The sequence below is a fragment of the Podarcis melisellensis genome (genome assembly GCF_964234715.1).
Source record: "Podarcis melisellensis genome assembly, chromosome: 2".
Classification (NCBI taxonomy): domain Eukaryota; kingdom Metazoa; phylum Chordata; class Lepidosauria; order Squamata; family Lacertidae; genus Podarcis; species Podarcis melisellensis.
The window spans coordinates 124,509,497-124,536,760 of NC_138529.1; the positions used below are offsets into that span (position 1 = coordinate 124,509,497).

Below are 27,264 nucleotides of genomic sequence, written 5' to 3' on the forward strand. Positions count from 1 at the left end.
GCCACTTAATGGATCCAATTGGCTTCCAGAGAGTGGTAGGGGATGCTCTATCCCAAGTTGATGGCCTTTCAGCTGATTCCCTGGTGGCCCGCTGGAATGCGGAGTTAACCAGGGCTATTGACAGTCTGGCTCCGAAGCGCCCTCTCCGACTGCATGGAGCCCGGACAGCCCCGTGGTTTTCCCCGGAGCTGAGGGTGATGAAACAATTGTTGAGACGGCTAGAGCGCCGGTGGCGGAAAACTCATTCTGAATCAGACCGGACACGGGCTAGAGCTCAACGTCGAGCCTACCAAGTGGCAATGGCGACGGCGAAGAGGGCCTTCTTCGCCGCCTCCATTGCATCTGCAGAAAACAGCAGCAGGAGACTTTTTCAGGTGGTTCGCAATCTATCAGAACCACCTGTACCACCGGGGCCTGGTAGGGACCCCAAGATCTCCTGCAATGCTTTTGCAAAGTTTTTTGCAGATAAAATCGCTCAGATTCAGAAGGAGGTAGACTTCACCGTGGGAGCAGGGCCAGGGCGGGAGAGTGCTAGAGTTCTGTCTGGTCCTGTTACATGGGATCAATTCCAATCTGTTACCTCCGAGGATGTGGACAGGCTGCTTGGACGAGTGAAACCGACCACCTGTCTCCTTGATCCTTGCCCATCCTGGCTGATAAAAGCGAGCCGGGAAGGGCTGGGCGATGGGCTCTGCGGGGTGGTGAATGCTTCCTTCTGTGAGGGAGCCTTCCCAGACCCGCTGGAAGAGGCGGTCATTAAACCGCTTCTTAAAAAAACATCTTTAGACCCGGCCAATTTGGCCAACTATCGCCCAGTCTCAAATCTGCCATTCTTGGGCAAGGTGATTGAGCGGGTGGTTGCTGAACAACTCCAAGCACGCCTGGAGGAAACGGACCATTTGGATCCCTTCCAATCGGGATTCAGGCCTCACCATGGGACTGAAACTGCCTTGGTCGCACTGGTTGATGATCACCGGCGGGCTAGGGACAAAGGTGAGAGCTGTTTCCTAGTTCTGCTGGATCTCTCAGCGGCCTTTGACACCATCGACCATAACATCCTTCTGGACCGTCTAGAGGGGCTGGGAGCTGGGGGCACTGTTATACAGTGGTTCCGCTCCTTCCTCCTGGGCCGTGTCCAGAAGGTGGTGGTGGGGGGTGAGTGTTCAGACCCCTGGGCTCTCACTTGTGGGGTGCCTCAGGGTTCTGTCCTCTCCCCCATGCTTTTTAATATCTATATGAAGCCGCTGGGAGAGATCATCAGGGGGTTTGGACTGGGTGTTCATCAGTATGCAGATGACACCCAGCTCTACCTCTCCTTTAAATCAGAACCAGTGAAGGCGGTGAAGGTCCTGTGTGAGTGCCTGGAGGCGGTTGGAGGCTGGATGGTGGCTAACAGATTGAGGTTGAATCCTGACAAGACAGAAGTACTGTTTTTGGGGGACAGGAGGCGGGCAGGTGTGGAGGATTCCCTGGTCCTGAATGGGGTAACTGTGCCCCTGAAGGACCAGGTGCGCAGCCTGGGAGTCATTTTGGACTCACAGCTGTCCATGGAGGCGCAGGTTAACTCTGTGTCCAGGGCAGCTGTCTACCAGCTCCACCTGGTACGCAGGCTAAGACCCTACCTCCCCGCGGACTGTCTCGCCAGAGTGGTGCATGCTCTAGTTATCTCACGCTTGGACTACTGCAACGCGCTCTACGTGGGGCTACCTTTGAAGGTGACCCGGAAACTGCAATTAATCCAGAATGCGGCAGCTAGACTGGTGACTGGGAGTGGCCGCCGGGACCACATAACACCGGTTCTGAGAGATCTGCACTGGCTCCCAGTACGTTTCCGAGCACGATTCAAAGTGTTGGTGCTGACCTTTAAAGCCCTAAACGGCCTCGGTCCTGTATACCTGAAGGAGCGTCTCCACCCCCATCGTTCAGCCCGGACACTGAGATCCAGTGCCGAGGGCCTTCTGGCGGTTCCGTCATTGCGAGAAGTGAGGCTACAGGGAACCAGACAGAGGGCCTTCTCGGTAGTGGCGCCTGCCCTGTGGAACGCCCTCCCATCAGATGTCAAAGAGATAAAGAATTACCTGATGTTCAGAAGACATCTTAAGGCAGCCTTGTTCAGGGAAGTTTTTAATATGTAATGCTGTACTGTTTTTAACACTGATTGGGAGCCGCCCAGAGTGGCTGGGGAAACTCAGCCAGATGGGCGGGGTATAAATAATAAATTATTATTATTATTATTATTATTATTATTATTATTATTATTATTATTATTATTATTATTATACTTGGGCTACAATTGCTAACTTTATTGAATACTTTAATTGCTCCGTTTCTCTTTTTTGTTTTTGTTTTTTTAAAAATCTAACCCTATTTTTTAAATCTACTCCTTACCCTTCATTTCCTTTATTCAAATGGTAATTTAGCCAAAGGTTTCAACATTTTCAATAGTATAAAAGGTTTGCTGAGATATGAACTCTGCACATGCACAGAGGCTAGATCAGCAACAAAGGGGGGAGAGAGATAGAGAGGAAGGAGGGGGAACTGTAGGGAGTGAGAGGAGCTTGGGCTGAAGGGGGAAATTTATCCAAATTTCCTTATGTAAAAAAACTTTGAGCCACTGAGGGAAATCACCCTTAATGTCTCTTTTGCTCCAGGGGCTACGTAAGACAAAAGGTGTTAAGTAGTTTCAAATCTTAACATGATTAACATGCCAAATTCTTTTCACAGGTAAATATCAAAGCACTCCCCCCCAAGGGATTCAAATCACAGACTTTGTGTGCATTTTAGGAACAGCATTTCCTGACAGACTTCTCACATGAAATAATTTTCCCTTTTAACAGGATATGTGAACCCCGATAAAAAAGTTTTTGTCCCTTTTCTCCCACAGCAACTTTCTTTCTGTTCTGTGAAACAAGTCTGAATCCCTGCTATATAAGTGACTTCCATCTCTTTGTGGCTTTAAGTTACAAATAATCTCTTTTCATTTATTTAATCAGTTTTTCCATGATGTCTATGAAATTAATCGAAGCACAACCAAACATTGTTTGTGGAATTGTATTTGTTTACCTTTTCGCCTGAGTATTATTATTTTTGGTTCCTCATAGGTCATTGTGTGTGTGTTTTACTTTGGGGACATGTCCATCACATATTGAAAGTCATTTTAAGCCCTTTTCCATTGTTTTCTCATTCTTTCAGTCCAGTAGTAATCTGTGGTTCTGATAATATCTTTGTATTATTTAATAATAATTCCTTTCTAGATCTGATGTCTTTGTGTCAAGTCTGTTTTCATCTGACTGGTAATCTAATTTTTGGCTTTCTTTTTTATTTTTAACCTTTGTTGTATTTTTTACATGTGGAGTATTTTTTTTAATAATATGAAAAAAACAAAACAAAAAAAAACTAAGTGAAGGAAAGCAAACAAACTTAGCAGATAATAACAGTAATTATATGAAAATGTGATAATAATATTAAAATGAGTAAAATGCTTAACATGCTAAGATTTTATTATTTGCAGCTAATAACTCAAGGAGATTTTCTTGGGGAGGGGTTTTTTTGCTTCTCCCTTTTCTAACTGTCTTTTTAAGTCCCTAAAAAAAACCCCTAACCCCTTACAGGATATCACTTCTACAAGTGTGTTACTACAGATCCAAGAAGACACCAAAGTTTTCAAAGTGGCCACAGCTATCTCTTTCAAAGGATATAGACTGCCGGGGGAGTGGGGCTGACAAAGGGGGGTGGAGTTGAATTGCAAGGACATTTTCTGACTTTTGAACCTCAAGATACATGCGTAAAAATATCACAATTGTCTCAAGATATGCAACTGATACTTAATTAGTTTGTTTTGTATTATGTGTTATTGTGTAGGAATGTTGAAATGTGTCTGACAGTGTGTTATTTCCACAAATGGGGGGGGCTATTTTTGTGTATAATTGTTTTTATGTTTAATGTCTTATTCATAACCACATTTAGTTGTTTCACCTGGCACTCTGCCAACTTCCCTACCCATTTTAAAAATGTGCTAAAACTCACTTTACCAATGAGAAGCTTCTAAGATACATGAAAGTGGATATGCTTTGGTTTAGCAGGAATGATCCCTTATACAGTTAAATTGACTTATTTCGACAAGTGCCCTTTTAAGAATGGTTTTCTTTTAACAGATTGGTTTGAAGAGTTGAGAACCATGGGGAAAGATAAATTCAAATTGGACTCAGTTTGAATTGGGCAAGTGTATCCAGGCTGCAATTAGCTTTTTGGTCCTTGAAGTGCAAGTCAGCAACTTCCCATGACTGCAAGACCATAGCCAATAATAATAAAATCCCATAGAATGGCCAGGCAAGGACATTTCTCTCCTGACGTGCCCAAACCTGTGCCAGCTGTGGTGAGTGCCAGGCAACATGGTTAATATGAAAGCCCTAAGGGGATTCACCAGGGATTGCTACTACTGTTACACCAGGCCGGTGTGAGACCACAGAAGAGCTACCTTGACACCTGAGAACACAAAAATGGCGGGGACAAAGCAAACTGCATTTTCAGTCATTAGTGGACCTTCCTGCTAAATGTAAAGCATATGCCACTATTGAGAAAAAATATTTCTTCCAAGGTGCTAGAATACCACAAGTAACTGAGCAACAAAATATTAATTTTACATGATATCCTATGGCTAACTATGTGCACTGTTTCACCATTCATGACATCCAAGTCCCTTTCAAGTTCACATTGACACACGCATCTAGGACGGAGAATAGCAGGTTAATATTTACCACCTTAAATTGTGCGGAGAAAAGGATTGCAACCATACATCGGATTTGCACTGTTCCATTTTATTTTACTCCATGTGACAGGAACTAACAAAGGGGGGTGACTTGGTCCTGGTCAGCCATGGTCCCTTCACTGTCTCAGCACATACACAGGAGCCCTGCCCATGCCAACCCTGATGATCCCAGACAGAAGGCAATCAAGATCACAAAGAACTTGCATATGGGAGTGGATTCAGCATGGACTGAAACAAAGGACACTGATCAGATCTTCCCTCAGGGGGCAGGAAACTGCAAAACCCCCTTTGTCTCCTGGAAGTTCCTGGAAGTGACTCAGGGGGAGGGGAAGGGAGGAACCAGCCAGGTGACAAGACACTCATGTTACCACCACAACTCCTCCCTCAGCCCCTCCTTTCTGTAATATATGCATGATGTCTCTGGGGGTGGGCTAGACCTAGAGGAGGGGAATTTCAAAAGTTTTTATAAGACCTTGCACACTATTCTTGTGGGTCTTTCCTCTCTCCTGCACGTGAGGGGAATACCCTGTTGCAACAGTTCAATAAAGGCCAAGCCTACAGGCTGCTGTTTTGCTCCAAGTTATCCTGGTTGGTGTCTTTGTTTTGTCCAAGGGAGCCCTCGGATTTTTCCTGCAACACTACCAACCCAGATGGAAAGCTACACTGCATGAAAAGCTAAGAGGCGTGGGGTTTCCCCACAGGCCCTGTCAAATATACTCGGAGTCGAGAGTGGATTTCATGCTCTTTATTCAGCTCATAGTGGTGAGGAGGAATGGAAGTTCCCCCGAAATGTCTGCTTTATATACATTATTTACACAATGGGCCCCACGTGATTGGCTAATTCCAGGATTCACCTGTAGGCCAATTAGATTGCGGATTTACTTCCACCTGGAGCTGGATTGGGTGGCTCCTGTGGACCAATCAGACTGCTGCATTCTGTTGGGTTTTTTTAAAAGATATTTATTGGCATTTTCACAATTTTGTAAAACATAACAATCACAAAAGACAAAAAAGACAAAAATACATACAAAAAACAAAAAAACACATGTATAACTTCATTCCCTTATATTCATAAAACTTACTTTCCCAACCTCCTCATACCTCCCCTTACTGCATTCCAATCTCTAGTTAATCTTCAACAAATCCTTCCCCTAATTTCTGATAAAATTTTGACCTTTCTTTTCATATATACATAATGGTTACAGCAGACAACCACTTAATTTCAGAATCAACATCGTCTTAACATTCAGCAATTTTGCAATATTTCTTAAGGTAGTCTTTAAATTTCCTCCAATCTTCTTCCACCGTCTCTTTTCCCTGGTCTCGGATTCTGCCGGTCATCTCTGCCAATCCCATGTAATCTATAACTTTCATCTGCCATTCTTCCACGGGTGGGTAATTCTTCTGTCTTCCAATACTTTGCGATAAGTATTATTGCTGCTGTTGTAGCATACATAAAAAATGTTCTATCCTTCTTTGACACCAATTGGCCGACCATACCCAGGAGAAAGGGGACGCAGGTGGCGCTGTGGGTTAAAGCCTCAGCGCCTAGGACTTGCCGATCGAAAGGTCGGCGGTTCGAATCCCTGCGGCGGGGTGCGCTCCCGCTGCTCGGTCCCAGCGCCTGCCAACCTAGCAGTTCGAAAGCACCTCCGGGTGCAAGTAGATAAATAGGGACCGCTTACCAGCGGGAAGGTAAATGGCGTTTCCGTGTGCGGCTCTGGCTCGCCAGAGCAGCGATGTCACGCTGGCCACGTGACCCGGAAGTGTCTCCGGACAGCGCTGGCCCCTGGCCTCTCAAGTGAGATGGGCGCACAACCCCAGAGTCTGTCAAGACTGGCTCGTACGGGCAGGGGTGCCTTTACCTTTACCTTTTTACCCAGGAGAAAGGCCTCTGGTTTCTTCAGGAAGGTATATTTAAATACCTTTTTCATATAATGAAATCATCTCCCAGAAAGACTGCTGCATTCTGGACCCTATTGTTCTAGGACCAATCAGATTGCTGCCTTTTGGATCCTATTCAACTCAGTACATAACACCCTGATAGCTGTAGGTTATGAGAAAGCTAGAGCAATAATCCGCCAACGAATTTGGGATGTGGAACTGCAATGCCACGTGAGCGAGATGAATAAACACCCAGCAATAAAATATAATGGGAGAGGATTTACACCAGCAAATTATTTGTCAAAATTACAAATGCTCAAATACACATGATCATTTACCCTCGCTAGATTCAACGTGCTGCCATCTGGCTGATTGCAGGGCAGATTCGAGGGTAAACCATAATACGCGGAACGAGTCTGCCCCTGCAGCTCAATGGAGGTAGAAACTGTCTCTCATGTCTTGTTACGCTGCCGTTTCTACGGGGATATACACTCTGTTATTTGTTACCCCTGCTATACAAAAATCTCCAAATGGGTCCAAACTTCAATGTCTAATAATAATAATAGTAATAATAAATTTTATTTATATCCCGCCCTCCCCAGCCGAAGCCGGGCTCAGGGCGGCTAACAACACCAAAATAGTGCGACATTATAAAAACATTATAAAAATTAATTAAAATCAAGATTGATGGCAGCCATAAAGTTTTGTAAAGGTTGCCAGAGGAGGGAGTCAGGCCGCGCCCTAACCAAAGGCCTGGCTAAACAGCTCTGTCTTGCAGGCCCTACGGAAAGATGTCAAGTCCTGCAGGGCCCTTGTCTCTTGTGACAGAGCATTCCACCAGGTTGGAGCCGCAGCCGAAAAGGCCCTGGCTCTAGTTGAGGCCAGCCTAACCTCTCTGTGGCCTGGGACCTTCAAGGTGTTTTTGTTTGAAGACCGTAGGTTCCTCTGTGGGGCATACCAGGAGAGGCGGTCCCGTAGGTACGAGGGTCCTAGGCCGTATAGGGCTTTGAAGGTTAAAACCAGCACCTTAAACCTGATCCTGTACTCCACCGGGAGCCAGTGCAGCTGGTATAGCACCGGATGAATGTGATCTCGCAGCGAAGACCCCGTAAGGAGTCTTGCTGCGGCATTCTGCACCCGCTGGAGTTTTTGGGTCAGTCTCAAGGGCAGCCCCACGTAGAGTGAGTTACAATAATCCAGTCTGGAGGTGACCGTCGCGTGGATCACAGTAGCTAGGTCAGGGCGAGAGAGGTAAGGAGCCAACTGCTTAGCTTGGCGGAGATGAAAAAATGCCGCCTTTGTAATAGCTGCAATCTGCGCCTCCATGGAGAGGGAGGTATCGAAGATTACACCCAAACTCTTAACGGACGGTGCTGGCACTAATTGCACCCCCGCAAGAGATGGGAGCTGCCCCCTCAGTCCCATATCATCCCGTCCCAGCCAGAGGACCTCTGTCTTCGAAGGATTTAACTTCAACCGGCTCCCACGCAACCATCCAGCCACAGCCTCCAAGCATCTGATCAGTGTGTCTGGGGCCGAGTCAGGATGGCCATCCATCAACAGATAGAGTTGGGTGTCATCAGCATACTGATGGCAGCCCAGCCCAAAACTCCGGACAAGCTGGGCGAGGGGGCGCATAAAGATGTTAAAAAGCATCGGGGAGAGAATCGCACCCTGAGGCACTCCACACACCAAGGAGTGGCGCGATGACAATTCCCCCCCAAGCGCCACCCTCTGTCCCCGACCAGAGAGAAACGAGCGCAGCCATTGAAGGACTGTGCCCTGGATCCCCACGTCGGCAAGGCGGTGGTCCAGAAGTTCATGATCGACCATGTCAAAAGCTGCTGACAAATCTAGAAGAATCAGCAGCCCCGACCCGCCTCGATCCAGCTGTCTACGAAGATCATCTGTTAGGGCAACCAGAGCCGTCTCGGTCCCATGGCCAGCGCGGAAGCCGGACTGGAATGGATCCAGAGCCGATGTTTCATCCAGAAACCCACCAAGCTGTTCAGCAACCGCTCTCTCAATCACCTTACCCAGGAACGGAAGATTCGAAACCGGGCGGTAATTGGATAGATCTAAAGGATCTAATGATGTTTTCTTTAAGAGCGGGCGCACCACTGCCTCCTTCAGTTCCCCTGGGAATGTCCCCGTGCCAAGGGACAAATTGATGATATCCCCCAGGAGGGCCCGCACCTCGTCTGGACACGCTCTAATCAGCCAAGACGGGCACGGGTCAAGAGGACAGGTGGTGGGCTTTCCAGCTCGGAGGAGTCTGTCCACATCGGCTGGGGATATCCGGTTGAAGTGGTCCAATACTGGACCCGAGGACAGTCGAGGGGCCTCCAGTTCCTTTATTGTATCCAAATTGGCAGGGAGGTCATGGCGGAGCAACAAGACCTTCTCCGCAAAAAAGCTCGCAAATGCCTCACAGCTGTGTGTCAATTTGTTATTTAAATTTGGCTGTCCTTCGAGGGACGTTAAGACCGAATTATACTAAATAATTGCGCCGGGCGAGAGCTAGCGGATGCAATGGAGGCCGAGAAGTAGGACTTCTTAGTGGCCTTCACAGCCATCTCGTAGGTTTTCATAAAAACCCTATAAGATGTTCTTGAAGCTCCGTCACGGGCACGCTGCCATACTCGCTCTAGCCGTCTGAGGTCCCGCTTCATTTTCTGGAGCTCCTCGGTAAACCAGGGAGCCCGGTTTCTGCGGGGTCGCAGAGGGCGCTTAGGTGCGATCTCATTGATGGCTGCCAGGAGATGGGTATTCCAGCCCTCAACAAGCTCAGTCAATGAGTCGCCAGGGGGAGAAAGGTCCCGCAAGGCTTGACGGAATCTATCAAGATCCATCAGCCTCTGCGGGCGAGCCCAAATCGGCTCGCCACCTAAGCAGGGTGGGGGTGGAACGTCAATCCTGGCTTTGAGAGCGTAGTGATCAGACCATGGCACCTTCATCGAAGGAAACATGATCACATCTATACCAGCGCCAAAGATCAAATCCAGCGTGTGGCCTGCTTGATGTGTGGGGCCCGAAACAAACTGGGAGAGCCCTAGTGTCGCCATGGAAGACACCAGGTCCAGAGCCTGTGAGGAGGGAGCGGCATCAGCATGGAAGTTGAAGTCTCCCAATACCAATAGTTTAGGGAACTCCAAGGCCCAGCCAGCCACCGCCTCCAATAGGCCTGACAGGGTGGCTGCTGGTGCGCTAGGTGGCCGGTACACCAGCCAAACAGCCAAGCTCTCCTTGGAGCCCCACACTAGGCCAACACATTCAATGCCGGGGATCGATGGTGATGGTAGAGCCCTGAAAGGACAATCTTCCCGGATTAATAATGGCACCCCTCCCCCCCGGCCCACAGTCCGCGACTGGTGGAGGACGGAGAAACCCGGGGGCGCCATCTCTCGTAAAGTAACAGTATCCCCTTCGCGCACCCAGGTCTCCGTCACACAAGCCAGGTCGACCCCCTGCGAGATGAAGAAATCTCGCAGGGTGGCGGTTTTGTTGTCTATAGACCTGGCATTGCACAACACCAGTGACGGAGGTGAGTAATCTTTGCTCACCCTACCCTCGTCTCTCGGGATGGGGCGCAGATTGGAAGGGGTACGAGCATATCCGTATCTCGATCCCCTTCGCCTATGACATCTGCCCCCACCGCCATACCTCCCTCGCCCCTCCACAGTAGGAATCCCAAGCCTCATATTCGCCTCCATTTACAGAATATAAAAGCAAACAAAAAACAATTACACGAAAACAAAACCAATCCCCACCCCACTCCACAGTCACCCCACCCCAACCCAAAATAAACCAAAACAAAATAAAAATGCATAGATAAAAACCACCGCTTATGGTGGTACGACAAAGCAAAAAATAAAAACAGTTTAAAACATATAAAAACACTTCAAACAACCGCTGCAGCAGCACCAGTGTCCCCAAAGCTGCGGCCGTGGTGAGCGTGGGCCCCGCCCCCTGGCCTGATGGAGAGTGGGCCTGCAGGGGGAGGAGCCCTCCCCCCAAACGCACGGCAAAGCGGCAGCAGCAATGTTCCGAGGCCTCCTGAGGTGGAGTCTGGGGCCCGCCCCCAGGCCCAAGATGGAGAATGGGCTTGCAGGGGGAGCGGTCCTCCCCAAGACTCACCGGCAGAGCGGCAGCAGCAGTGTCCCAGGCCTCCTTGGAGTCTTTTATGGATGCAGCAGCAGCGATGTCCCTGGCCTCAATGAGGCCTCTTCAAGCCGTGGCGAAGGTGAGCCTGGGCCCCGCCCCCCCCTAGGCCAGATGGAATTGGCCTGAGGAGGGAGAGGCCTTACACTCCAGACACTCAGGATGCAGACAAGGACCTAGAGATTACGCTCAGGGTGGCCAAATTCTGTGTGACTGCCATAAAACTTAGGGAACAAGCTGTACTACCAAAATGATTTAGGTTTTAGATGACACCAAACTGGGAGGGGTGGCTAACACCCCAGAGGACAGGATCACACTTCAAAACGACCTTGACAGATTAGAGAACTGGGCCAAAACAAACAAGATGAATTTTAACAGGGAGAAATGTAAAGTATTGCACTTGGGCAAAAAAAATGAGAGGCACAAATACAAGATGGGTGACACCTGGCTTGCGAGCAGTACATGTGAAAAGGATCTAGGAGTCTTGGTTGACCACAAACTTGACATGAGCCAACAGTGTGACGCGGCAGCTAAAAAAGCCAATGCAATTCTGGGCTGCATCAATAGGAGTATAGCATCTAGATCAAGGGAAGTAATAGTGCCACTGTATTCTGCTCTGGTCAGACCTCACCTGGAGTACTGTGTCCAGTTCTGGGCACCACAGTTCAAGAAGGACACTGACAAACTGGAACGTGTCCAGAGGAGGGCAACCAAAATGGTCAAAGGCCTGGAAACGATGCCCTATGAGGAACGGCTAAGGGAGCTGGGCATGTTTAGCCTGGAGAAGAGGAGGTTAAGGGGTGATATGATAGCCATGTTCAAATATATAAAAGGATGTCACATAGAGGAGGGAGAAAGGTTGTTTTCTGCTGCTCCAGAAAAGCAGACACGGAGCAATGGATCCAAACCAGAAGAAAGAAGATTCCACCTAAACATTAGGAAGAACTTCCTGACAGTAAGAGCTGTTTGACAGTGGAATTTGCTGCCAAGGAGTGTGGTGGAGTCTCCTTCTTTGGAGGTCTTTAAGCAGAGGCTTGACAACCATATGTCAGGAGTGCTCTGATGGTGTTTCTTGCTTGGCAGGGGGTTGGACTCGATGGCCCTTGTGGTCTCTTCCAACTCTATGATTCTATGATTCTATGACAATTTTAGGTTATATTTTAGTGATCAAGATTTAATATATATTTTTACCTGTATTGTCTCTGGTATACTCAATTGCAGTTCAATGTATTCCAGTTGTGTTTTATGATTTTCCTGATATTGTAAGTGAGCCGGAGCTGGTCTGTGACCGTAATAATAAAATTCATTCATTCATTCAAGGACCCAAACATTTAACTGTTTCCAAAAGTTACTAGTAACACCCCTAAAACTACATCACACTTACATCATAAAGACATCACAAGTTGGGAGGGTCTGGCGACAGAAACCTGAGCATCAGGGCTTGCCCCCCCCCTTTGATTGCCACCTCCCACCCATCAAGTATGCAAAAGAAACATTTACATGTCCCTCTTTCCCTGCCAAGTTCATCCCACCCTTTTGTCTTCATCTGGGTATTGTTTCCGGAATGGCTACCTGTCTGGCACTCAGGTATCAGGATGCCAGAGATTATCACCAGGTGCAGGAAAACTAAGGCCCAGGGTCTGGATCTGGCCCAATCGCCTTCTCAGTCTGGCCTGTGGACGGTCCAGGAACCAGCGTATTTTTACATGAGTAAAATGTGTGCTTTTATTTAAAATGCATCTCCATTCATTATTATTATTTTTTCAAAATATAGTCCAGCCCACCACATGGTCTGAGGAACAGTGGACTGGCCCATGGCTGAAAAAGGTTGCTGACCCCTGGATTATCACTCAGCTCCCCCCCCCTTGGTAGCCATTTCCTTCAACAACCTTGGAATGGCATAAATCCAACACTGGAGTGATTTGATATGAATTTCTGAAGTTTTCCCAGTGAGCCAGTACATAGATCCATTGATCAGTGAATTGTTGTTGTTGTTTAGTTGTGTCCAACTCTTCATGCCCCCTGGACCAGAGCACGCCAGGCCCTCCTGTCTTCCACTGCCTCCCACAGTTTGGTCAGACTCATGTTGGTAGCTTCTCGAACACTATCCAACCATCTCGTCCTCTGTCGTCCCCTTCTCCTTGTGCCCTCCATCTTTCCCAACATCAGGGTCTTTTCCAAGGAGTCTTCTCTTCTCATGAGGTGGCCAAAGTAGTGGAGCCTCAGCTTCACGATCTGTCGCTCCAGTGAGCACTCAGGGCTGATTTCCTTCAGAATGGATGCGTTTGATCTTCTTGCAGTCCATGGGACTCTCAAGAGTCTCCTCCAGCACCAGAATTCAAAAGCATCAATTCTTTGGTGATAACCTTCTTTATGGTCCAGCTCTCATTTCCATACATCACTACTGGGAAAACCATATCTTTTACTATATGGACCTTTGCTGGCAAGGTGATGTCTATGCTTTTTAAGATGCTGTCTAGTGCAGTGTTTCCCAACCGGTGTTCCGCGGCACACTAGTGTGCCGTGAGACGTTGCCTAGTGTGCCGTGGGAGGGAGGCGGGCGAGTCGGGCGGCGAGAGGCGGGGCGGCGGCAGCGAGCACACGCGGGGCGGCGAGCGAGCTCCCTCCCACATCCCATCGCCGCGAATGCAGGCTTTTGCTGAAGCCTGGAGAGCGAGAGGGGTCGGTGCGCACCGACCCCTCTTGCTCTCCAGGCTTAAGGAAGCTATCCTCCCAGCCGCGCAAGCTCCCAGAGCGATGCCAAAGCTGCGAGCACCTTCGCCATCGCTCTCCGACCCGTTCGGGGGGCTGGGGACGGGAGAAGCTCCGGCTTCCCCCGCCCCCAGCCGCGCAAGCTCCCAGAGCGATGCACCTTCGCCATCGCTCTCCGACCCGTTCGGGGGGCTGGGAATGGGAGAAGCTCCGGCTTCCCCCGCCCCCAGCCCGCACAAGCTCCCAGAGCGATGCCAAAGCTGCGAGCACCTTCGCCATCGCTCTCCGACCCGTTCGGGGGGCTGGGGACGGGAGAAGCTCCGGCTTCCCCCGCCCCCAGCCCGCGCAAGGTCCCAGAGCGATGGCGAAGGTACGCACACCTTCGCCATCGCTCTCTGACCTGCTCTGGCGGCTGGGGAAGCTCGGGCTTCCACCACCCCCAGCTCCTGCAAGCTCCGGGAGCAATGGCAAAGGTGCGCTCACCTTCGCCATCGCTCTCGGACCCTTTCTGGGGGCTGGGGGTGGGGGAAGCTCGGGCTTCCCCCACCTCCAGCCCCGCAAGCTCTGGGAGTGATGGCGAAGGTGCGCTCACCTTTGCCATCGCTCTCGGACCCTTTCTGGGGGCTGGGGTCGGGGGAAGCTCGGGCTTCTCCCGCCCCAGCCCCGCGTCGGGGGGGGGGAATAATTTTTTTCCCTTTATTTCCCCCCCAAAATCTAGGTGCGTCCTATGGGCCGGTGCGTCCTATAGGGCGAAAAATACGGTAGTCAATATAGGCACAGAGTTAATTTTTTAAACATTTTCTAATGGTGGTGTGCCTCAAGATTTTTTTCATGAAACAAGTGTGCCTTTGCCCAAAAAAGGTTGGGAAACACTGGTCTAGTGAATGGTTACATTTGGCATTGTGCAGCAGAGGCCCTTTGAGTAGATAGGAAATAACTGTGATGAAGTGTTTTATGGGGTTAGGGTTGTGTTGATTTTGGTAGTCTGGGGGTGTGTCCATGTGATACCTCTTGAGTGGTTTAAAGATGGCTCTCTCTGGTGTCACTGCATCAAGCTAAAAAATTCCTTCCGGTAGCACCTTAGAGGCCAACTAAGTTTGTTATTGGTATGCGCTTTCGTGTGCATGCACACTTCTTCAAATCCACTGAAACAGAAGTCACCAGACCCTTATATATAGTGAGAGGGTGGGGAGGGGTATTACTCAGAAGGGTGGTGGGAATGGGTGATTGGCAGATGGCTGTGATGAGCCTGTTGACGACGGCACCACCAGCTTCGCCCGCCTGCTGCCCGTCCCGACTGAGGACCACAGGGGCTCATACGTCTGCCACGTGGGCCACGTCGGGCTGTAGTGAATGGATATACATATTATTCATCTTATTGTTTCCAATTCTATCCTTTATAATCATATTGCAAATGTTTCTTAAAATCCTGCCAATGTGTTAACTTGTATACATTGCTTTGATATATATGCAATAAAAACTTCCCATTCATTAAAAAAAATAATGTATCTGTACCAAGAATTTGAGCAGATGATTATGTTTAAAACATATCCAGTGCTGTGGTGTAAAGATCCCCCCCGGTGCCCCCCCTTTCCCAGAGTTGGCGACTTTTTTGGGGTAGCTGACACCACGCCTTAAATATTATCTCTAACAAGCCCTTAGAAAAAAATAAAATGAAAATCTAATTAGGTCCTCGATTCCAAAGAAAGACTCATTCAAGACTCAGCAGTTCTTCTAATTCATCCTCATGATTCAAATCACCACATATCCAAAAGTTCAAGCAATCACCAGGCTGGGATAGCAGGCTTGTTGGTTTTTGAATGTCTGGTGTAGATTTTTTTTCAATTTCGTTGTTCTGTATGGGACAATGACAATTAAGATTATCATATTGTATCGTTGTTCTTTAAATAAATTAATAAAAACACAGAAAATGAGGTTCCCGACCAATTTGTGTTTAAGTACAAAGCTGACATTTTCAAATATTGTGGGGGGTGGGGTGGGGTGGGGGGTGTAAAGCAGTGACATCCTGAACCTAAAAAGGACCCAAAACCGGGTTCACAAAGGCTGCAGCCCTAACTGCACTTACCTGAGAGTAAGCCCTGCTGAATCTAATAGGACCTTACTTCTGAGTAGACAGTAGGACTGCAGCAAGAAACACAGCTGGGGATTAGGGCTTTCTGTTTTAAGTCTCAGCCAGAGGAAAATGTAATATTGGAGGTTAGGGAAAAAGGAATATGAATATTATGGGGGGAGGGGGCTGACGAGAGACCAGAAACCACAGGTAGCAAGACAAGGCAGACTTTCTGGGGAGCAAGGCTCACACACAGCTGCTTGGGGCGAGGACTGCAGAGGGACCATAGTTGGGTTGTGCGTGTGTGTTTTTCAGAAAAATGTAGAATTGGAAGGGACCCTGCGGGTCATCTCGCCCAGCCCCCTGCAATGCTTTTTAGCTTGCATTGATCTCAGAAACCTTCAGTGCCTTTCTTTTTTAGTTGGATAGGCAATTAACACCCGGACACTGAGGTCCAGCTCCGAGGGCCTTCTGGCGGTTCCCTCCCTGTGAGAAGTGAGGTTACAAGGAACCAGGCACAGGGCCTTCTCGGTGGTGGCACCCGCCCTGTGGAACGCCCTCCCATCAGATGTGAAGGAAATAAACAACTATCTGACAATTAGAAGACATCTGAAGGCAGCTCTGTAAAGGGAAACTTTTAATGTTTCACAGACCACTGTATTTTAATACTTTGTTGGAAGCCGCCAGATGGGAGGGGTATAAATAATATATTATTATTATTATTATTATTATTATTATTATTATTATTATTATTATTATTATTAACAAGCTTGTTTCACAAATAAGGGAGAAGGAGGGTTGCTGGCTTGGTTTGGTTTGCCTTTGTTCTAGTTTCTAGCATGTGCTTAGTACCGTAGTTTCAGGCTGTGAGCCGCCCTGATATCTATGGGGGGAGGGCAGTAGTAGTAGTAGTAGTAGTAGTAGTAGTAGTAGTAATAATAATAATAGTGATGATATTTTTCGCAGGGCTTGGAGTGGGTGATGGCCAGCTACTGGAATGCATGGAGACGGTGCTAAATGGTCTGGCTTGCTTTAAAACCCCTAGGGACCTTGTTGGTGGGGGGGGGGCAGAGAAGGAGCCCCCAAGAAGAAGAAGAAGAAGAAGAAGAAGAAGAAGAAGAAGAGGAAGAGGAAGAAGAAGAAGAAGAAGAAGAAGAAGAAGAAGAAGAAGAAGAAGAAGAAGAAGAAGAAGAAGAAGAAGAAGGAGGAGGAGGAGGAGGAGGAGGAGGGAGGAGGCTTCCCTTCCCCGGGAAAGAGTTGCCCGTAACATCAAACACAGGGCACGATTCCAGGGAGAGAGAGAAACCAGGGCAGCAGCTGCTGCTACTCATGGGTAGGGGTAGATGTAGCTGAACAGGATGGGCAAGCGCGGAGAGAGAAAGGGGGCAAGTGGGGGGGCTCTCTCTTCTCCTCCTTCTCCTTCTCCTTCTCCTCCCTCCTCGCCATCACCCGCTTTCCTCTTCCCACAGGGCTGACGGGTGAAAGAGAGAGCCGCACGCCAGCCAGCCATCGAGTTGGCAGGGCGCAGCTTCCCTCCTAAGCCTCTGTGGCGACCGGTCTCCTCCTGAGTAGGCTTGGGAGGGAAGCTGCGGGGCCCCCGGCCAGCTAGATGGTTGACGGGGCGCAGCTGGCAGGTGCAGGGAAAGAGGAGGCCTGGGGCGCCCCTGAGATGCCAGCGCCTGGCGCAAGTGAGCCTGCTTGGGGGTCTGTCCCCTGGGGGCCCAGAAGACCGGCTGCGGGGGCGATTCCTGACTGGCGGAGCTGGGGGGGGGGTCGCCCGTCCTGCGTGACTTAGCTGGGATTCCTCCCTTGGAGGGGGTTGGGCTAGATGACCGCCGGGGTGCCCTCCCAACTAGGATTCGGTGAATTGGCACTGATGGGGCTTGAGGTGGAGGATATGGGGGGTGGGGCGAAGGTGCAGCTCTGGGACCTGCAACGGGTGACCAAGGCAGGGTGGGGGGTCTGACGTCGCCCCCCTTCTCCCTCGCTGACACCCCCCTTCTGCTTTCGCGATGAATAGAGGGATCTGCTTTGCCTAAAGATGCCAGAATAATACATTAGCGGAGATCCCTGCATTGCAGGCAGCTGGGACCCTCCAGTCTCTTCCAACGCTTATGGTCACCCTGGGATCTTTGTGCTGAGAAAATGGGGAGACTGGCTCAAGGGCGGAAAGGCAGGCGGGGCTGGCAAGCTGAGACTCTCTGCACACAGAGACAGATTTATCTTTTTTTTGTTTACTTGCGTTAGCAGAGAATCCGAAGGTCTGCCAGGGACACTGAACTCGCCAGCCCATAACACAGGTTTGCATTCTGTTTGCATTTGCTGGCATGCATGCAAATGTGGACACTCTTTCAGAGCAGATAAACAAACACACTCCGCAGGCTCCCGGCAGGGCTCTGTCTCAGCTGGGGAGAATCAAGAGGGTTTTCTGGGCCCATGTGGTGGATCAGGCCCTCTGCCCTGCCTGTAATCTGGTGACAAGACCAGCATTGCAGGTGTTGTAAATAAAAATATGCTCTTTTCCCTTATGGGGTATCCAAGAGCCCATATAGAGTCCTTACATAGGTTCCCTATTGGTAGGAGAGAATAACAGAGGCCAACCAGAGAATACTGAGAAGCAAAGCAGCTAGTAAGCTTGATCTTTATTGATCTGTTGCAACAGGGTACTCCCCTCACACACAGGAGAGGAGGAGGACCCAGAAAAATGCTGTGCAAGGGCTTATAAAGACTTTTGAAATTCCCATCCTGTAGATCAGGACCACCCCCAGAAACATTACACATACATCACAGAAGGCATGTAACCTAAGACCACCCCTCAGATACACCACAGAAAAGCTGGTCTTAAAACAGAAATCTCAATATTGTTTTTCTCTTATCCTTGTTTATTTCCTGTCTGGCAGATTACTTGATTGGATTGCCTGGGGAGCCTGGCCATTCCTTTGTAGTGATAAATACTTACCGTATTTTTCGCTCTATAGGACGCACCAGACCATAAGACGCACCTAGTTTTTGGAGGAGGAAAACAAGAAGAAAAAATATTCTGAATCTTAGAAGCCAGAACAAAGAAAGCAGTGATCCCTCTTGCTGTTCTGGCTTCTGGGATAGCTGCGCAGCCTGCATTCGCTCCATATGACGCACACACATTTCCCCTTACTTTTAAGGAGGGAAAAAGTGAGTCTTATAGAGCAAAAAATATGGTAGTTCCTGGGCCAGGTCACAGGCTCACACCCTATTCAAACACCCTTAAGACAGGATTTGTGAAGGAGAAGACAATGGGGAGGCTTTTCCACTTTGACCTTGCAGAGAAAACATTTGCTCAGTTTAGGAATCAAAATGGTTCCAGGTTGGCCTTCCTGTGCTGATCTATGTACGTGTGGTTATGAACGTTGCCATATATCTAAGACCATAAAATTCCTATCGCACAGGCCATTGGACTAGATGAGATTCAGAAGGAAGCAGGAACCCCAAACAGAACAACAGAGTCTCTGCCCCCACCTGCCACTCCCCGCTCCCTGGAACGGGCATTCAGAAGCATCCAGAATAAGCGGGTGGTCACCTGGGAAAGATACTTCAGCTGGGAGTACTGCATCACAGAGGCGTGGACTAGATGGCCTTTGGAGGGATCTCCAAAGTCTACATTTCTATTATTCTTTGCCCCAGCATCTTAGAATTCTGGAGCTGGAATAATATTTATTTATTTATACATACCCCACCCATCTGGCTGAGTTTCCCCAGCCACTCTGGGCGGCTCCCAATCGAGTATTAAAAACAACACAGCACCAAATATTAAAAACTTCCCTAAACAGGGCTGCCTTCAGATGTCTTTGAAATATAAGATAGCTGCTTATTTCCTTCAAATCTGAAGGGAGGGTGTTCCACAGAGCGGGTGCCACCACCAAGAAGGCCCTCTGCCTGGTTCCCTGTAACTTAGCTTCTCGCAGTGAGGGAACCGCCAGAAGGCCCTTGGAGTTGGACCTCAGTGTCCAGGTAGAGCGATGGGGGAGGAGACGCTCCTTCAGGTACACTGGGCCGAGGCCGTTTAGGGCTTTCAACGTCAGCACCAACACTTTGAATTGTGCTCGGAAATGTACTGGGAGCCAATGTAAGTCTTTAAGACCGGTGTTATCTGGTCTCGGCGGCCGCTCCCAGTCACCAGTCTAGCTGCTGCATTCTGGATTAATTGCAGTTTCCGAGTCACCTTCAAAGGTAGCCCCACGTAGAGTACATTGCAGTAGTCCAAGCGAGAGATAACCAGAACATGCACCACTCTGGCGAGACAGTCTGCAGGCAGATAGGGTCTCAGCCTACGTACCAGATGGAGCTGGTCAACAGCTGCCTTGGACACAGATTTGACCTGTGCCTCCATGGACAGCTGTGAGTCCAGAATGACTCCCAGGCTGCACACCTGGTTCTTCAGGGGCACAGTTACCCCATTCAGGACCAGGGAGTCCTCCATACTAGCCTGCCCCCTGTACCCCAAAAACAGTACTTCTGTCTTGTCAGGATTCAACCTCAATCTGTTAGCCGCCATCCATCCTCCAACCGCCTCCAGACACTCACACAGGACCTTCACCGCCTTCACTGGTTCTGATTTGAAAGAGAGGTAGACCTGGGTATCATCCGCATATTGAGGAACACCCAGCCCAAACCGAAGGGTCATCTTCCTCCAAGGAAGGAGAGAGAGATTGTCAATGGCTCATCTGTGAAACTGTGAAATCTGGAGGGTCAACTGGAGGCAAGTACTTGCGGAAACCTTCACTTAAGCTTGCTAAGCCCCCATTCAGTCAATGGGAACACATCCAGCTTCTGCTGGGAGGAGCACATTGCAGTGTGTGAAGGAGGAACAATTGCCAAGCACAAGAGGGGAAAATAATTCCTCCGCCCACTTCTCCGGGAATTCCCTCCTCTCTCAGAAATGGGCTGCTTTGCATTTTTCAGAGGGAGAGAAATAGACACTCTGGACTCCTGACCCGCTTGTGACCCACCAAGACCCCTAGATCCTTTTCCCATGTACTGCTAGTGAGCCAGCTGTCCTCCATCCGATATTTGTGCATCTGGTTCTTCCTGCCAACACGCAGAACCTGACATTTGTCCCTGTTGAAATACATTCCGTTAGCTTGGGCCCAGTTCTCCATTCTGTTAAGGTCATCTTGAATCCCAAATCCGTCTTCTGTGGCATTAGCTACCCTTCCCAAGGTGGTGTCATCTGCAAATGGGGCGAGCATCCCCTCAGTTCCTCCTTCCAAGTCGTTTATGAAGACGTTGAACAACAACAGGCCCAGGACAGCACCCTAAGGCACCCCACGGCTCACCTTTTTTCCTGGAGGACAAGGCAACACTGATGAGCATGCTTTGAGTTTAGTCCTCCAAAGGGTATGCATATATAGAATCACGTAATCATAAAATGGTTCAGCTGGAAGGGACCCACCGAGGGCCACTAGTTGAACCCCCTGCAGCCGATAAACCCCTGACAGGTGGCACTCAACCTCCTTTCAATGGCCAAATTGAGAAGTCAAAAAGGGGGCGGAGCTGGACAAGCAACCCCACCACCACCGCTGCCCCATGGCTGCATCACTGGCAGAACAGCCAGCCCCCTCCTCATTCTTTCCTCCAACCCCCCCAGCATCTTCCAGGGGTCTTCCTCAAGCTCCCAGCCCTTCTCCCACCCCAGCAGCTCCAGTTGTCCCTCCTCCCAGGCAGCTGCACCTGGACAGGTGAAAGCTGTTGTGAAGCAGGAGGGCAAGGGGTTCAGTAGGCCGCAAGGTTACCATATTTTTTTCAAAGAATCCGGAGACACTTTTTTTTTTAACAGAGAAAAAAACGTTATTAAAAAGAAGAAGTAATATCTTCTGTGGTCTCCTCTGTTGTGCGGCCTTCCTCTGGGCCTCAGTAGAAAAAAGACAGTCACGGAATTGAGAAATTACACAAAACAAATGAAATACCGTGAAAATCCCTGAAACGAGAAGTAACCGACTAGAAATATTATCTTATAGAATTAAACTAAATAATAAAAATCAAAAAGTTTAAGGAAAAAATTAGAAAAACCTTGGTTGGGGCTCCCCTCTTTTTTCTCCTTCCTCTTTCTCTCTCCACGTCCTCCTCCTCCTTCTGCGTCGGGCCCTGGTTTTCATGGCCCCAGAGCCAAGCAGTCGGCACTTGCTCCCGGCTCGATTTGGGTCACAGGGGGTTGTAAGTGGTTCCCCCAGTTGACGTTGCAGAAAAATCTAGGTGTGAGGCTGCTCAGGCACCCAGCGCGGCGGAATAAAGGAAGGAGTCCGGCCACCAACCAGAGCAAATAGCTGTAGACCAAAGTTTATTGTGCAACATGTTCAAAGAGGAACAGGCATGTCACAAAAGGGGAGAGGTAGACATGGGTTACACTAGTTCAACTTTGGCAAACAGGTCCAGACAAATCCTTGGTACAAGATTAGCATAAGAGCAAGACCCATGTATAAGATGAGCCTAGGCAAACACCTCTGAAGTCCCACCACCCAAAGTACAATAGCATGCCTGGCCCCTTGGCAAGTCTTGTGGTGGGATTAGGATTTCCTTGGCCAACAATCAGCTCAGCAATTGTCACCTCTGGGCACTTCCTGGGGTAGGAGGTGTGCATACAAGTCCTCACGCTTGGGGAGGTGGCAGGGAAAAGAGTTGTTTTTCCAAGGGCAAAATAGTGTTGAAGTGGAGGAGACTGGCAAAGGAGTTGATTTTATATGATTTTTAAAGCTAGGTATCTTCCCTGAACTTCCAACTACCGCACAATTGCACTCATTTCACACTCTAGCAAAGTTATGCTTAAAATTCTACAAGGCAGGCTCAACCAGTATGTGGACCGAGAACTCCCAGAATGCCTGGAAACATACTGGGAGCCAATGCAGATCTTTCAAGACCGGTGTCATGCGGTCTCGGCGGCCACTCCCAGTCACCAGTCAGGCTGCCGCATTCTGGATTAATTGCAGTTTCCGGGTCACCTTCAAAAGTAGCCCCACGTAGAGTGCATTGACTAGAAATGTAGACTTTGGAGATCCCTCCAAAGGTCATCTAGTCCACGCCTCTGTGATGCAGAACTCCCAGCTGAAGCATCTTGCCCAGCTGACCACCCGCTTATTCTGGATGCTTCTGAATGCCCGTTCCAGGGAGCGGGGAGTGGCAGGTGGGGGCAGAGACTCCGTGGTTCTCTTTGGGGTTCCTGCTTCCTTCTGAATCTCATCTAGTCCAATGGCCTGTGCGATAGGAATTTTATGGTCTTAGATATATGGTAATGTTCATAACCGCACATACATGGATCAACACAGGAAGGCCAACCTGGAACCATTTTGATTCCTAAACTGAGGAAATGTTTTCTCTGCAAGGTCAAAATGGAAAAGCCTCCCCATTGTCTTTTCCTTCACAAATCCTGTCTTAAGGGTGTTTGAATAGGGTGTGAACAAAAAATTCCTTCCAGTAGCACCTTAAAGACCAACTAAGTTAGTTCTAGGTATGAGCTTTCGTGTGCATGCACACGAAAGCTCATACCTAGAACTACGGTAACTTAGTTGGTCTTTTACGGTGCTACTGGAAGGAATTTTTTGTTTTGACTATGGCAGACCAACACGGCTACCTATCTGTAACTGAACAGGGTGTGAGCCTGTGACCTGGCCCAGGAACTAAGTATGTATCACTACAAAGGAATGGCCAGCAGCTCCAGGTGCATCAGCCTTGTCCCTCCTCCCAGGCAGCTGCACCTGGACAGGCGAAAGCTGTTGTGAAGCAGGAGGGCAAGGGGTTAAATAGGCCGCAAGGTTACCATATTTTTTTCAAAGAATCCAGGTGTGGTAAACTTACTTCGCCCCCAAACCACTCGCCCCTCCCTCACCTGTCTTTGCTCTCTGGCCAGATCAGGTTTCTTGATAGTTTACATTTTACAGAAACAGGACAAACTAGAACCGGTAAGGCTGCCACCACTCCCTCTGTTCCGGGGAACCCAGAGCCACAACCCAGGGAGAAGGCTGCGCCTCGTTATGGCTGGTTATCCCCACTCCACAAGTTGTATCTACAGACTTGCAGACAGAAATTTCACGGTAGAGCGCAACCAAGCGTAAGGCTAGGAATTAGCTTTCCCCCCCCGGAAAGGCACACAAACCAAACAGTTTCTTCTTTAAAAATTTATTTTAAAAGAACATAAGAAAACATGCTAAAATTGTTGTGACGTGGGGTTTGTGATTTCAGCTCTGTTACGGCAAAAATCTGGGTGCGAGGCTGCTCTGCCACCCAGCTCATCGGACTCAGTCCGATGGGTCCCTGCGGAGGAAAATGAGCTCAGCCGGAGACAGGAGCAAACTGCAGAAGATCCAAGTTTATTGGCCAACAGGTTCAAGACGAGATTGAACAGTGAGAAAGGGGTGACATGAGTTTTTGAAACTTCCCTCCATGTCCCAGAATACAGTGCAAAACACGTCATGAATACATTAAAGAGAGGTTTGGTTACACAGATTACATCATGAATATATTAAAGGGAGGTTGGGTTACACAGATTAACATATGGAGGAGGGAGGGGGGAATATGCAGAGCTACACCGGATTAACATATGGAAGAGGGAGGGGGGAATATGCAGAGCTACACCGGATTAACATAAGGAGGAGGGAGGGGGGAATATGCAGAGCTGGAGATATGCACAGATAAACACTTCCTGGGGATGAGAAAACAATGGTCTCAAATATGCATAGTCTGGCACCTGACATTGCCTGGAGGAAAGGCTGATCAGAGCAAACTGGCACGTTGATTTTCTATGAATTTTATAGATTTTAGTCCCTTTTGACATTGACAATTGGAAATAAATTGATATATTGTAGCGAAGAAGAAGGTGAAGAAGACATGCCCCCCCCCTTCCGTAACAGTCCCCCATTCGGAGATAGATTTGCATTAAAGTTCTGTAAGAACTTGCAAATCTTTTCTCCGCACCCTAAATCTCGGTGAAGGTGGGGTGCCGTGTGAGTGGGAATAGGCCCTAATGGAAAAGGAGGTTGGTTGAGCAGGGCAACAAAGGAGGGAGCAACACGGATCAATACAATGTATGTTTATGTTATGTAGATATGCACTAAATAATAACTTTGTATCTACCGTACTAGATGTGTGGGTTTGTGCAAACCTGAAGGGGACTTGCAAATCATGCCTCTTAAGGCCATTTGCAAGTATAGTAGTGCAGATAGCTGGGTATAGGATATCGCATAAAGGAACACCTGTTGTAATTTGTTCAGTAGTGGTCTATGCTTTACATTTAGCAGGAAGGTCCACTATTGACTGGGAAAAAATGCAGTTCGCTTTGTCCCCCGCCATTTTGTGTTCTCAGGTGTCAAGGTAGCTCTTCTGTGGTCTCACGTGTCACAGTAGTGGCAATCCCTGGTGAATCCACTTAGGGCTTTCATATTAGCCATGTTGCCTGGCACCCATCACAGCTGGCACAGGTTTGGACACGTCCTGAGGGAAATATCTTTACCTTGGCCTTTCTATGGGGTTTTATTTTAGAGGCTCTGGTCAACAGTCATGGGAAGTTGCTCACTTGCACTTAAAAGGACCAAAAGCTAATTGCAGCCTGGATACACATGCCCAATTCACACTGGGTCCAATTTGAATTTATCTTGCCCCGTGGTTCTTAACTCTTCAAACCAATCTGTTAAAAGAAAACCATTCTTAAAAGGGGCACTTGTCCAAATAAGTCAATTTAACTCTATAAGGGATCATTCCTGCTAAATCAAGGCATATACACCTTCCTGAAGCTTCTCCTTGGTAAAGTGAGTTTTAACACATTTTAAAATGGGTAGGGAAGGTTGGCAGTGTGCCAGGTGGGACAGCGAAATGTGGTTATCTAAACATTGAACTACACAATAGCCTGATCCATTTGAAAGCATAAAATGTATGAAAATCCTCCATTGGGGTATAAGGAATAAGACAGTATACATTAAACATAAGACAATTACACACACACACACACAAAAAAAATTCTTCCCTTTGTGGAAATAACACTGTCAAACACATTTCAACATTCCTACATAATAACACATAATACACAACAAACTAATTAAATATCAGTTGAATATAAGAGTCAAAAAATGTCCTTGCAATTCAACTCCTCCCCTCTTTGTCAGCCCCACTTCCCCTTTGAAAGAAATTTGTTGTTGCAGGTAATAAGTCTCGTGGTAGCGAAGCTTTTCATTGGATCTGTAGTAACACACTTGTAGAAGTGATATCCTGTAAGGACAGGGTGGACTTAAAAGACACAGTTAAATAATAATAAAACACACACACAAACACACACACACAATGACCTATGAGGAACCAAAATAAATAAATGCTAAGACACAGAATTTTAAGAGATCTGAAGTAACAATGAAAATAAAAGAGTGTTTCTTGATGTGACAACATCGGCTAGAGTGTTAATAGCAAAATACTGGAAAATGACTTAATGGCAATGTAACTTTGTGCAAGTACCTTGAACTAGCCAAAATGACAGAATTAATAAGAAATGCTCAGGCAAAAGGTAAACAAATATCATTCCACAAACAATGTTTGGTTATGCTTCAATTAATTTCATAGACATCATGAAAAACGGATTAAATAAATGGAAACAGATTATTTATAACTTTAAAGTGTCAAAGACACAAAGGGATGGAAGTCACTAATACAGCAGGGATTTCACAGAACAGAAAGAAAGTTGTTGTGGGAGAAAAAAGGGACAAACACTTTGTTATCGGGGTTCACATATCCTGTTAAAAGGGAAAATTATTTCATGTGAGAAGCCTGTCAGGAAATGCTGTTCCTAAAATGCACACAAAGTCTGTGATTTAAATCCCATTGAGGGGTGGAATTCTTTGATATTTACCTGTGAAAAGAATTTGGCATGTTAAGATTTCAAACTTGGGACACATTAAGGGTGATTTCTCTCAATGGTTCGTGGAATTCTTTGATATTTACCTGTGAAAAGAATTTGGCATGTTAAGATTTCAAACTTGGGACACATTAAGGGTGATTTCTCTCAATGGTTCCAAGTTTTACATAAACCTCCTCCCCCCCCCCCACAGTTCCCCCTCCTTCCTCTCTCTCTCTCTCTCATTTCTTTTCCTATCCCTTTTTTTTTTTTTTTGCTGATCTAGTCTCTGTGCATGTGTGGAGTTCATGTCTCAGCAAACCTTTTATACTATTGAAATGTTGCATCTTTTGGCAAAATTAGAATTTGAATAAGGGAAGGGTAAGGAGTAGATTTTAAAAGAGGGTTAGATTTAAAACAAAAGAGAGAAACTCAGCAATTGAAGTATTCACCAACAAAGCTAGCAATTTCAGCCCAAGCAAAGCGACTGCTTCCTTTATGTACAGGAAAGGGCTAATATTCCTCTGGCCATTCGTGGAACAATGCCGCGCCCTTATATATGGGAAAAAATGGCCAGAGTCAGAATTCATAGGATTTTTTTTATTATTATTATTATTTTTTAACATTCTAAGTTTTTCGGCCTTACCATTTGCAGACAAAAATTTTCCTGCCCCTTTATTTACAGGATTGGTCAAGGCCCATATGTATTGGTATGATTTTCAAATAGTAGACAAAATGATAAACAAAATGATAAACACTGTAATCACTCAAATGCCTGGTATTACCAGTTGTGCTTCAAAACATCACAGCTTCACCTCTCACCTT

General features: G+C 47.8%; 2 long non-coding RNA genes across 2 annotated transcripts in view; both read right to left on the reverse strand.

Moving 5' to 3' along the window:
* LOC309365472 overlaps window positions 1-24,555 on the reverse strand; it is a 35,180-nt gene extending 10,625 nt beyond the window's left edge. Inside the window, exon 1 of the long non-coding RNA XR_014166179.1 lies at window positions 24,395-24,555. This is a non-coding gene — a long non-coding RNA (uncharacterized lncRNA). The remainder of the gene's footprint in view (window positions 1-24,394) is intronic.
* Window positions 1-26,160, reverse strand: part of LOC309365308 — a 39,034-nt gene extending 12,874 nt beyond the window's left edge. The window contains exon 1 of the long non-coding RNA XR_014165992.1: window positions 26,064-26,160. This is a non-coding gene — a long non-coding RNA (uncharacterized lncRNA). The remainder of the gene's footprint in view (window positions 1-26,063) is intronic.
* Window positions 26,161-27,264: the final 1,104 nt, after the last annotated feature.